This window comes from Salmo salar, chromosome 05 (genome assembly GCF_965601325.2).
Source record: "Salmo salar chromosome 05, fSalSal1, whole genome shotgun sequence".
In the NCBI taxonomy this organism is placed as follows: Eukaryota; Metazoa; Chordata; class Actinopteri; order Salmoniformes; family Salmonidae; genus Salmo; species Salmo salar.
The window spans coordinates 40,164,914-40,177,884 of NC_138295.1; the positions used below are offsets into that span (position 1 = coordinate 40,164,914).

General features: G+C 39.8%; 2 long non-coding RNA genes across 2 annotated transcripts; one reads left to right on the plus strand and one right to left on the minus strand.

Moving 5' to 3' along the window:
* Nucleotides 1-4,566: 4,566 nt before the first annotated feature.
* LOC106604889 (uncharacterized) lies at nucleotides 4,567-6,659 on the minus strand. The gene is made up of 3 exons (XR_001328751.3): nucleotides 6,469-6,659; nucleotides 5,676-5,801; nucleotides 4,567-5,469 (listed from the first exon to the last, which is right to left on the minus strand). It is a non-coding gene; the product is annotated as an uncharacterized LOC106604889 (long non-coding RNA).
* A 551-nt stretch (nucleotides 6,660-7,210) lies between these two features.
* On the plus strand, nucleotides 7,211-11,650 carry LOC106604888 (uncharacterized). The gene is made up of 4 exons (XR_001328750.3): nucleotides 7,211-7,535; nucleotides 7,762-7,884; nucleotides 8,061-8,121; nucleotides 8,365-11,650. It is a non-coding gene; the product is annotated as an uncharacterized LOC106604888 (long non-coding RNA).
* Nucleotides 11,651-12,971: the final 1,321 nt, after the last annotated feature.

Below are 12,971 nucleotides of genomic sequence, written 5' to 3' on the forward strand. Positions count from 1 at the left end.
GAGTCCGATTCAGATAGTGATGTTATTCCAACATGTAACTATTTTCCCAATCATCTTGAGGGTAAAGCTTTCCTGTTTTGACATTTCTGAAGAAAACATCTGCTTTCAAAGAATGTCACAAAAGATTACTTAAAGCAAACAGTGAGTCCAAATCAGCAATTTGGCAAAGTAATTTCACAGTTGGATGCAGTGAAAACAGGACAGACTACACAACCATTGTTTTAACAGACTTCAAAACAGCGATATGTGTGACAGAATATTTTGTGAAGGAAATGCTACCTGCAAATTTCTAAGCCAATGATCTCCTCCACATTCAAAGTGTATGCTCTCAAAATTGCAGTCAGTGCAAGAAAGCCATGTATAGCCAGGGTAAAAAAACAAATTGTTGAACCAAGTCAATACAGAAAGAGGCATCAAATAATTCCTTTCACCACAAGCATCCCAAGAAAACAAGATTTGTAAAACATGTAATACTTCAAACAATTTTTAGCGGTCAGGCTTTTTAATGTCATCCATGCTCCAAAGGCATTACTAGAGACAACCAAAACTCTTACAACTCTTACATCTTACTAACGAGGATTATAAATATTAAGGAATGACAACAAGTGGTTCAATGACCGAATAATTGACAGGTGCAATTATCTTTTGAAGTCACATCTGAAGGAACAATGGCATGCAAGGATATGTTTTATGAGTTATCAGAGAGAAAATTACTACGTAATACATTTAAAACCACAGAAAATGCCTTTGCTGAGCTTGATAGATAATCATCACGTCTCTGTATTGTATATTATCTTTCCATCTTGTCTCCGTTATTGGTTTTGAAAACTTGGTTAATAGGCCTTTACAGAACAAAGTGCTGCTGGATAATTAAGATACAGTCCCCTTCCAAAACTAACCATATTTGGTTATTAGAGACCCTACTGAGTATTTTCCACCCCACTTTAGCTGAGACATGTTGAAATGGTTTCTCTCTAAAGCCCAATATGCTCAACAGACCAGTCTCAACATTTAATTTTTTCATAATTACTTATTGCATTTTCTTGTTGGCACAATAACAGTGGCCATTGACAACAAAATATATAATTTAAATGAGTTATCCAAAATAAGCAATGTTTTGAAATGCAGGCTTTTATTTTTTAAGGTTTCCTCATTACCACACTACAGTGATGTAATCGTTTGTGCTGCTGGCAGAATACTAGTAAGGACATTTATGGATTTGCTTTATGTGGCTACTTGCTAGCTAACGTTATTGTGAATAATGTTTTGGATTATCTATTACAAAACGTTTACGGCATCGTTTTCATAAAATGGATATCATTGTCTCGCTGTGTTTCAGTAACGTTAGAACATCGGACTGGGGCTCCCAAGTGGCGCAGCGGTCTAAGGCGCTGCATCTCAGTGCTAGAGGTGTCACTACAGACCCTGGTTTGTTTCCAGGCTGTATCACAACCGGCCGTGATTGGGAGTCCCATAGGGCAGCGCACAATTGGCCCAGTGTCATCCAGTTTAGGGTTTGGCTGGTGTAGGCAGCCATTGTAAATCATAATTTGTTCTTAACTGACTTGCCTAGTTAAATAAACACATTTTAAAAAGACTCATGCATGCCGACAGATGGTTCGCTGGCTAGATGCTAGCTAAATGTCTAACTTGAGAAGTTGACAGCAATATAGAGGATGTAATTTTGCTCAGCTCGGGGAGTGGAGAGGACTCGGATGTTGAAGTTCTAGGTGTTTACAGTGACACCGAGAACAAGGCCTAGGCAAGGCCATTTATCAGGGGAGGATGGGTCAATCATGCTGCTTACACACAGGTAAAAGTGTTCCCCGTGAAGTAGCAATGGCTACCCGGTGACTACGGCAGCAGAGAGGCATGTTTGACTCACTCATTGCATGTGTGAAAACACAACAGAACAAGAACTGTAGCGAGTAATTATTTTGATAAAAATATATTTACACTGTACAGCAAATTAGTTATGGCTAGTTAATTGATGAGTTGGGGTTGCCAAACCAGCTGGGAGCGTGCCACAACTGTCACTTGACTCGTCACACGTCACTCACTAGGTCCCACCCCCTCCTCAGGTAAAGCTTGGGATTTTCTTATTCAATTAGCTAGCTAGATAAAGCTATAGGTAAAGTTATAGCTAGTATGTATTTGTGGAAGATGTTCAATGTAGTGTAGCCACTGGACCACTTGACTTACAAGCTTGAGAGTACTGTAAATTCCGGACTATAAGCCGCAACTTTTTTCCCAGGCTTTGAACCTCGAGGCTTAAACAATATATGGATTTTTCCCGCTTTAAAAAAATTTTCCGCAAAAAAAAAAAAACATTCTGTGACGTGCTGTTTTTTGCCGGCATGAAGCTTTCATTAGACCAATGAAATTGCCGAACGGGTTACGGTCAAAAACTTTTTTGTTTACTGTTTAGATTAAATAGAGCGCTCTCAAACTTCCCATCATTCTGATTACGGTAGTCATTTTGTCACCCTCATCATGGCAAAGACACAGAGAAATGCATATGATGCATCTTTCAAGTTGAAGGCGATTGATCTGGCTGTTGGAAAAGGAAATAGAGCTGCTGCACGGGAGCTTGGTCTTAATGAGTCGATGATAAGACGTTGGAAACAGCAGCATGAGGAATTGACTCAGTGCAAAAAGACAACTAAAGCTTACTGCTAATTTTTTATTTCTTGTTACAAGCCGTGTTTCGTTAAAGCCTATTTATTTTTGTTACAAGCCGTGTTTCGTTAAAGCCTGTGTAAAGTTAATTTGTTTCAAAGTAACCGGTAGGCACCTGCGGCTTATAGACATGTGCGGCTTATTTATGTTCAAAATAATATATATTTTTTAATTCAGTGGGTGCGGCTTATATTCAGGTGCGCTTAATAGTCCGGAAATTACAGTAGGCTAAATCGGTGTTAGTTTGCTAGCTAGCTAACAGATAGCTAACATCATTGATAAGAGCCTTCCCTGTGGCTCAGTTGGTAGAGCATGGTGTTTGCAACGCCAGCATGGTGTGTGCAACGCCAGGGTTGTAGGTTCAATTCCCACGGGGGGCCAGTACAAAAAAAAAAGTGTCTGCTAAATGACTAAAATGTAAAATAACGCTGGGCAGGCCTCTTGCTAGCTTTCACTCAAATGCGAGGGACTGCCTTGCTGGCTAAAAACACATAGATAATGAATATATTGTTCTATGATAGTAAGTTAGCTTGCTAAATAATAGTGTCTGCAGTCTATGGCATCCATATTCACCACCCTCAGATCACAGCCCAATGCAAATGTATGAAAACACTTCAATGTAATATACTTTGTGTTGATCTTCACCTCAAAGTAAGCATAATCTCATTCTAGTTCTTCTGTGGTTGACCTGTCTCTCAGTTTGTGATTGACTTTACTGGTCAGAGGTGGGCTCTCCCACCATCAAGGAGGCGCAGGGGGAGGGACCTAGGTGGGCCCGTAGAAGTGGGGGACTTTATTGACAACAACCACTCGGATCACTCAGATCCAGGGCAGGTGAATCCACTACCCCAGGGAGATAAAAATACTAATGGAATCTCAAAACATAAAGGACCGCACACCAGAAGTCCAGGTTCTCTGTCCCGCTCCCCAACTAAACAAGATTTGAATGAGAACAAAGCAGGATTTAATAGCAGAAGAAAGGGACATTATTGAATCCAATTCGCTCAGGGATTCTTCTTCGACTGGACCATCAAATGACAAGAAAGCCATGAAAAGCTCAGACACAGACATTCCAATATGTTCAATAAAATCACCAAGTGCGTCTAAATCTGAACAGCCTGCAGTGGCAGGAGCCTCAGGGTCTTCTACTAACCAGATAACTGGGAAGTCACAACAATACTCAGGTAAACCTTCTCAACCATTGTTTGAAGGAAAAGAAGAGCCAGAATGCTTAAAGTCTGAGACTTCGACCTCTATAACCATTCCAAATGAAGCTCAGACAAGCTGCACTGGAGAAGTAGAAAATGGTGTATTGGAAGAGCAAGAAACAGTCTATTACAAGGAACAAACCTCTTTTGACAGAGAAATATAAACAACCAAGGTCCGCACAATCACTACTAGACAACACTCTCCCTCACCCCCTAAAGCCTACACTGCAAGTCAGCTCTCAAAAACAAGAAATAAAAGCAATACAATTAGGGAAATATTACTTAAAATAGGCAAAATGATCTGCCAACAGAACAGGAAAATTTTACTTGACAAGATTTTTTAAACAAGTTAAAATATCTAGTCTCAAAGAATGTACAGATATCTTAAACCTAGTGCGTTCAGACTAAAAACAAGTAATTTGTCTGGATACAAAGAAAAGATGTAAGAATAATTTTCTCAATATGTAGGAAAATGTGCTTAAATTTAGCAAATGCTAGTGCCATCATCTTGAAATAAGGCTATATGTTTAGTAAATATATCTTAAAACCAGTACAGCTACACAAAAAAAAAAGTACATTTGTCTGTATGCAAATAAAAGATTTAAGAATTATTTTCTAAATCTGTAGGAAAATGTGCTTAAATTTAGAATCCAATGCTATTGCAATCGTCTTGAAATAAGGCAATATTCCCAGGAATTTACAGAAACATTTTGCTTAAAATAAGTAATCTTGACTAAGATAAATGTACTTGTACTACTATTAGAAATGAGATTGGCCAGCTTAAAGAAAGAATGAAAGAGTGGCTCAGTTGGTAGAGCATGGTGTTTGCAACACCAGGGTTGTGGGTTCAATTCCCATGGGGGACCAACACAGGGAAGGAAGAAAAAAAAAAATGTATGAATTGTATGCATTCACTACTGTAAGTCGCTCTGAATAAGAGCGTCTGCTAAATGACTAAGATGTAAATGTGATGAATCTCATTTCTTTTCACTTCTTTATTGAAGACTCAGTATATCCAGAGGCTGATATGGGCAGAACTGGATGCAAAAACAACAAAGGCCATTGGTGGTCAAGGTGAAAATGTAAGACCAATGGGAAGATAACATTCATAACAGTGCTTTAAACCTTCTTATAATAAACAACAAACGCCCTGTCTATTTATTAAAGGTTATAGGATCAGTTCTCGGATGGGCCAATACACAGTTTTGTTATCGGGACTGGAAATGAAAAAATGGTATTGTGCAACCCTAGTCAGTAATGAACTTTTTCCACTCGGCCATAGCCTTTTTATATGAAGAAGTCATGTCCTGGTCGTGGATGGCGTCCGAGAGGACTTCTGTCTGCAACACAGAGAGGAGTGTCACAATGTACTTGGGATATGTGAGGTAAAGGTGTAATAACACTCCATGAGATACGTCACGCTGGCATAGATGTCCTCTTTTGGGAAGGTCACCACAGGCATGGTTCCAATGGCCAGTACGCAGTTGGGTTCGCAGACAATCACGACAGGGCTGAAGAGTGGTCTCGCCTGAAGAAAGGTCCCAGAGGAGGTGCCTGGTCTTCACAGGTCTGATTCTTGACCCTTTATAAGACATACATTTATTCAATGGTAATTATAATGAAAAAAGAACACCACACTGTAACAACAACATAAGAGCAAACACCAAAACAACTACATCTTTAGATAGATGTATTGTAATGATGGCCCGGAAATGCTACTTTGATAACAGGAAACACTGTCTGCATGGTTAGATTAAATGTCTCCCAAATGTCAAAATCTAACATTACCTCATTTTCACCATGAGTAAATCTCCAAATGGTTCTCCTTCTGAAGAAGTGCTCTGGCCTGGGAAAGAAATCACTGTAAATCCTCCTTAGAAAGGCTGGGCAGCATGTTTGTCCTTATATTAGCAGCTGAAAAACACATTTAACCACATGGTAAATAGTTAAGTAATTAGCAACTAAATCATAGTTTATAGATGCAACGTGTCAGGTTGATATAGGTTATGAGACATTAGCATACTGTCTTCCCTTTCCAGTTAATGCAGGAATGATTTACCAAGCTAGCGAATGTTTGCTAACAAAATTAGACTACCAGTATATCATTAACGTTGACGTTAATTACTTTAAACCGAAATATAGTTTCATTAGCTTGCACTAACGTTAACGTTAAATTGTCTCCCATATTGAAAATCTTAGTTAGTTAATCTTTGCTTGCCTAGCTAAGATTGTAGACAATGACTGACACCATCGAAAATGTAGCTTTGCTGTCTTTGGCGCCCTTTCTATTTATTTTCTATTGTCAATAGAAAGGGCACCAAAGACGGCGAAGCTAAATAATCGACGGTGTCATTTACACCTCGTTAACACTATTACTGGCAATAAAGCACTCTCAATCTAACCAAAGTTCAAGTTTTTTCAACGAATGGCCATTCGTGCAGTTATTAACTGCTAACAGTCAATGTAACCTAGTTAAAGTTAGCATGCTAACTTGGTTTGCCAACTTTCCAATTCAAATGAACGTTAGCTAATGTTAGCTTGCTAAGGAGAAAGGTAGAAGGTATAAACAAATGAACATTACATTTTAATACTGCGGTTGATATATGATCCATGCCTGGATATGTGTCATCCATTCCATCTTCATTCATGGTGTTGTTAAATGACTCAAAGATTTGGACCGTCTTTGACTTTTTAATTATAGGCCTCCCTTATGTAGCTAGATAATGTGATGAACGTCCGTTAAGCAATATCACAAGAGAGGGAGTGCAATCAGCACGGCTGTGATTCGGGCGTGGGTACGAGGCCGCAGATAATAATATTCAGTATAACAGCACGACCTCAGTGTGATATTGCTTTTATACAACAGTTCTACAAGCGCAATTTATTAGTTAACAGTAATAAGCGACAACAGATTATGAACTGTTTATTCATTTAATCATTTATTTGGCCCAGCCAACACACATAGTTCCACAACTGGACTGGGACATAGTTCCCCAACTGGTCTGGGACTGGACTGTTGCCAAGCACCACATATACATTTTCCTACACACTAGCTTGCTACTTCTACTTTGTGTAGGTCTTCACGTTACCGTCCTCTCCTGACGACCATTCATAATTTAACTCAAATGTTATTTGTGGAAATATGCTAATCTTTGCGGTGCGAAGTTTGTTACAATTTAAGATAACGATCATTAATGTAATTAACGGTTATTAGAACACCTGTAAAGCGGAGTGATACATGTATAGTTAAAAGTCCCAGTGCTGTTTAACTCTACTCCAATCAAATTACTTGGTCGTATTATAAATACTTGTGAACATGAGTTCTTTCCGCCCTTTTCATGGAAAGCAGTGGGAACGTTTTACTTGCGGTTGCTTTTAGTAAAGTTCAAAATGCTTTGGCGGTGCGTTATCGGCTGCGTTTTTTATGACTTTTTCATTTTTCATTGAAACTGTTATTGAGCCATATCAATAGATTGCACAGTCGCAGCCCTGATTTCTGGTTGCTCTGTGGTATTGACGGATGCACTGAGGAATATAGTGTACCATTCCTTCTATCATCATGTAAAGAGAAACCACCTTCAACACCTACTTGATTGCACCCGACCAGATGAACAGCCATCGGAAGAAAGCCAAGTACCACCGGAACAAGTAGCTAGCTAGCATATTCTTTTTGTTCTCTGGATGTAAAAAAATAATTTAATGAACGGACGATACACGGACAAAAGTCATACTGTCCATAGGCAATGACTCTTATGGCTAAAGCTGGGTTAATGTGAAAATAATCAATGATAACTAGGAACAAAACACTTAAATACCTCTATTGGTGAAACTAAATACAATTTCAAATATTCTTTCTTTGATGTGTGGTACACAGGACAACATTCAACCCGATCAGCTTCTAGCTAACTCCAGCATCACTGATCAGCAACTCCATACATCTGACTCAGATGAAGGGCAAAGGGGCATTGACCAACATGAAGCTGTCACAGTGCAGCAAGTAAGTTACTCGGTTGGTGGCAATCCACTGAAATTGACCATATTTTAAGTACTTAGATTTACTAATAGCATTCATAGTCAGTCTTTGCAACCACTTCTGTCACAAACATTATACTTGTCATGAACTAGTAATGTCCAGCCTCAGGATACTACATTCAATGTCAACATTTTTTTTAGGATCTGACAACACATGCCACTGCTTTTGTGATAAATGAGAGCCAAGCATCGTCTCTCACAGGTAAGATGCTTTTTCTGAACAGAACACAGCATTTGGTTTGTAACATTATGCAGAGCATTTTGTAGTGGTTCAGTGATGGTTGAGTTCATTCTCAGTACTAGGTTGTCCACTTTACTATTGTTCATCCCTTATGTTAATATGTCATAAGCAAATCTGAAAATCATTGGTATACATGATGGTGTGTTCCAACCTCCATGATTGATGACATCCCCACCTCACTCTCTCTCTCACTCTCTCTCAAAGGCATGAATGACATTGTTGCTGGGGTACAGCAGTATCAATCATCACTATTGGACAACCTCAGGAAGCAGATGGAGTCAGTGCTAAGGAAGCGTTCAGGAAGCACATCAGGTCAACTTGAAAAAGATGCAATGGATATATTTGACAATTTCATTGAGCCTTTTGCTGGCGTTGCAACAACATTTAGACAAGACAGTGTTATTAAGAAGCAGTTTAGCAGTTTGGATGCAGAGGAAATTCCAATTGCTTGAACCATATGCAGGATGAAATGTGGAGGTTCAAAATACATTTTCATCAAAGACAAATTATTTCATTATGTACCATTAGTCAAAAGTCTAGAAGAGTTCTTATCACACCCAAGGATTTTGTCTATGGTTGAAAAGGGACCCCAGATGTGTAACGGGCGTCGTATGTAGTAGACCAAGGCGCAGCGGGTTGAGTGCTCATCTTAAACTTTTATTGAACACTTACAAAACAAGAAACCGAACACACAGTATTGCAGGCTACACACACAGCTATGCAAAAACAACTTCCCACAAAAGACAGGTGAAAACAGGGCTACCTAAGTATGACTCCCAATCAGTAACAACGATGTACAGCTGTTCCTGATTGAGAGCCATACCAGGCCAACAAAGAAATACACAACATAGAAAAAACATAGAAATACAAAACATAGAACAATACCCAAAAACCCTGGAACACATAAAACAAACACCCCCTGCCACGTCCTGACCAAACTACAATAACAAATAACCCCTTTACTGGTCAAGATGTGCAAGGAAAGTTTTTTTTTCATGACGTTGTTAATGGTGCTCTTCTAAAATCACATACCTTTGGTTTCTCTGAAAATAAGGGATTGCAGATTGTTCTGTACATGGATGAAATAGAAATCTGTAATCCACTAGGATCCTTTGCATCAAAAAACAAGTTAATGGTGTACTACACCCTAGGAAATATAAATCCAAAATACAGGTCTAAACTGGCTGCTATCATGCTACTTGCCATGGCTAGATCAGCAGACCTCCGTCAATCTGGTGTAGATGTAATATTGAATAGAATCAAGGAAGACATGGATGCGTTGTATGGATGTATTTGGCCCTGTCCGGGGGTATCATCGGATGGGGCCACAGTGTCTTCTTATCCCTCCTGTCTCAGCCTCCAGTATTTATGCTGCAGTAGTTTGTGTCGGGGGGCTAGGGTCACTCTGTTACATCTGGGGTATTTCTCTTGTCTTGTCCGGTGTCCTGTGTGAATTTAAATATGCTCTCTCTAATTCTCTCCTTCTGTCTTTCTCTCGGAGGACCTGAGCCCTAGGACCATGCCTCAGGACTACCTGGCATGATGACTCCTTGCTGTCCCCAGTCCACCTGGCCGTGCTGCTGCTCCAGTTTCAACTGTTCTGCCTGCGGCTATGGAACCCTGACCTGTTCACCGGACGTACTTGTTGCATCCTCGACAACTACTATGATTATTATTTGACCATGCTGGTCATTTATGAACATTTTAACATCTTGACCATGTTCTGTTATAATATCCACTCTGCACAGCCAGAAGAGGACTGGCCACCCCTCATAACCTGGTTTCTTCCTAGGTTTTTGGCCTTTCTAGGGAGTTTTTCCTAGGGAGTTTTTCCTAGCCACCGTGCTTCTTTCACATGCATTGCTTGCTGTTTGGGGTTTTAGGCTGGGTTTCTGAACAGCACTTTGAGATATCAGCTGATGTACGAAGGGCTATATAAATACATTTGATTTTTGAAATTTGATTGTACAGTGGGGTTAAAATGCTAACTATTAATGGAGAGAATTATATATGGTGCCATGGTCTCTCTGTGGAGACACCCTGGCACAACATGAACTAGCAGGGTTCAAAGAGTGTGGGCTTTGCTACAGTAAGTGCAGACACTGAGTGTTCTTTTGAGGACATGCAGTCACACTTCAATGAGGATGCATATACTAAAAGGACATTGGCGAAGCATGTCAGACAGTGTGATGAAATAGAAAAGGCACCAACTGACTTGCTTCACAACAGCCTGAGCACAACATATGGGATCAATAAAAGGAGCAAGTTAGTTGAATTCCCAGCCTTTATCATACAACAAACTCCGCAAGACATTATGCATGTAATTCTGGAGGGCATAGACCCATTGGAAATCAAATGTTTTGAATCATCTTGTGTCAGGACAGATTGATCTGGACTCGGTGAATTCTGCTATTCTTGGTTTCCCTTATTCCCCTCTAGATGTTAGAGATCGGCCATCCCCAATTTCAGTTAGTAGATTAACGTCAAGTGATGGTAAACTAAAACAGTCATCTGGGCAAATGCTTGTCCTGCTAAGGATATTGTCATTTGTTTTGGAGAGTTTGGAAGTCAATACATATATACTACTGATAATTGAGCTAATAGAGATTGTACAGATAGTATTTACACCAGTTCTTTCCATTGTGACTGTGTCTAGGTTGAAGTTACTCATTGAAAATCATTTGAAGCATTGGAAGGAGCTTTTTCCAGACCGCAATGTTACACCTAAACAACATGATACATTTTCCATCACAGATAAAGTTATTGGGTCCAATGGTTAGACATATGTGTATGCGGTTCGAGTCTAAACATTGTTTCTTTAAACAATGGGTTTCCAAGCTCAATTAAAAAAATATTTGCAAGTTTTTGATCAATCAGAACCAAATATATGAAAGCTGCCAAAATGTTGACAGTTCAATGCACCCATTTTTTTTCAAATGAAAGGGAGATGGGACCTGTATCAGAGGTTAAAGATCTACAATATTTACGTGGAAAAATTGAGGGACTTCCTAGGTTTCAATGAAGTAAACCATTCTGTATCAGTCAAATGGCTTGAAATAAATACATAACTCAGAAGTCCATGATCTTTGCCAAAGTACTGAATGGTAATATGCCAGAATTTGGACTGGTCAAAACATATTTCTTGTTGATTCTAGGCTTTATCGTTTGAAATATCAACCATTTCAAACTATACGCTTTGAGAGAAACGTCATGGCTTATCAAGTTGAGGTCCCACACCTTGCACAGGCCACTGAGTTACTGGATGCTGAAAAGCTGGTTGATTTGACCTCTTATTACACAATTAGCAACAAGAGCCAAACTTATGTACAAGTCAAATACCATCTTTGGGATGTAATAGAATTGTACAATAGTTCAAATGACTCAGTGTGTTCCCCAGATATGAAAAGTGTACTGTCTTTGTTCTGTACTGTATTTTGTCTACATGATTGCTGTGCTGTGTGTAAGATTGACAATAAAACAGTGAATTCCATTTGGTCAATATCTGTTCTTTAATATGTGAAGAGATGAAAAGGATAAGATGCCTGACTTTGACAAAGCAGTTTTGTACTTGTCAGTGTTGATCAAACAGCTTTATAATTCTGGTAATTCTAGTTTCGAGCATTAAGTTACTCAACCAGTAATACAATCTCAGTAACAAATTATATTATCTTATTAAGATAATTAAGGACAAAACGGCTTGAAACAAGTGAAATGCTCCAACATAAAAACTGGCTGATAAGAAGAAATATCTTGTCAGACAAAAAACAAACATATATTGCCTTGATTTAAGATATTTCATCTTACTTAGATTTCAATTTTTGCAGTGTAGACAGCCCCTATTACGTCCCAGATGATATAGACCCGGTCCCTTTCAGGTTCTCAGAGGATTGGGGGGCACATGAATCTCAGCACAACGACACCTGTTATTCTCCTACACACATCTCCTTTGAGACATCTCTCTCTCCAGCTCCACATGAGGATCTAACACCATGTCTCAACTAGAGTCACCCAGCGAACTACCCCACATCCCCCACCAGTACACACAGCGATACACACAGCGACACACAGCGATAATAAGAGCCAGCCCAGTCACACCTCCAGCCCTACATCCACAGTCATCCAAACTGGGGAGACCCCAGACTGGCCTGTGGATGAGACTGAGGCAGACCTGGCTATGGATAGCCCCCCAACTGGTTACATGTGTAGCAGTATCCCCAGTGACCCACCCATGTTACTGCGGTCCGAGGAGATGGATGTGGAGGCAGAGCCCAGATCTCCTGGAGATTGTCAGGATGGTTTGGGGGCTGACAGCCTGATGACTACTGCGTGGAGGGATGGCAGTGATGGAGAGGAGATGGGTGGAGAGAGGGGAAGTGGTGAGGATCACACTGAGCCAGAGGTCAGTAGTGAAGACAGGAACTATGTGTTTCCAATCCAGCTCAGTAAACTGAGGCAGCTGACGGCTGGACCTGTTCAAGACCTGATAATTAGGAGTAATGTTTCCCTCTTCCCTGTTGTTTCTCTCTCTCTCTGTGATCCAGGTTAAAGATGTCCAGGTTAGGACAATGTAATAATTCCATGCGTAATAATTTAATACGGGAAGCTTTTGAAAAGAAACAAATTCATGGGACCAGCGTCGTTGCTAAAGATTCTACAGGATTAGCATTGAAAATGTGACTAGTAGTCAGGAAATCAAGTAATAAAGTAGCTGTAGATAATTAGAAAAACGTTTAATCCCCAGAGTGGATTTCCGCAGCTCCGTGGAAAGCTAATTAGGATAATTTAAAAGATCCCATAAAAATCTGTCAGTT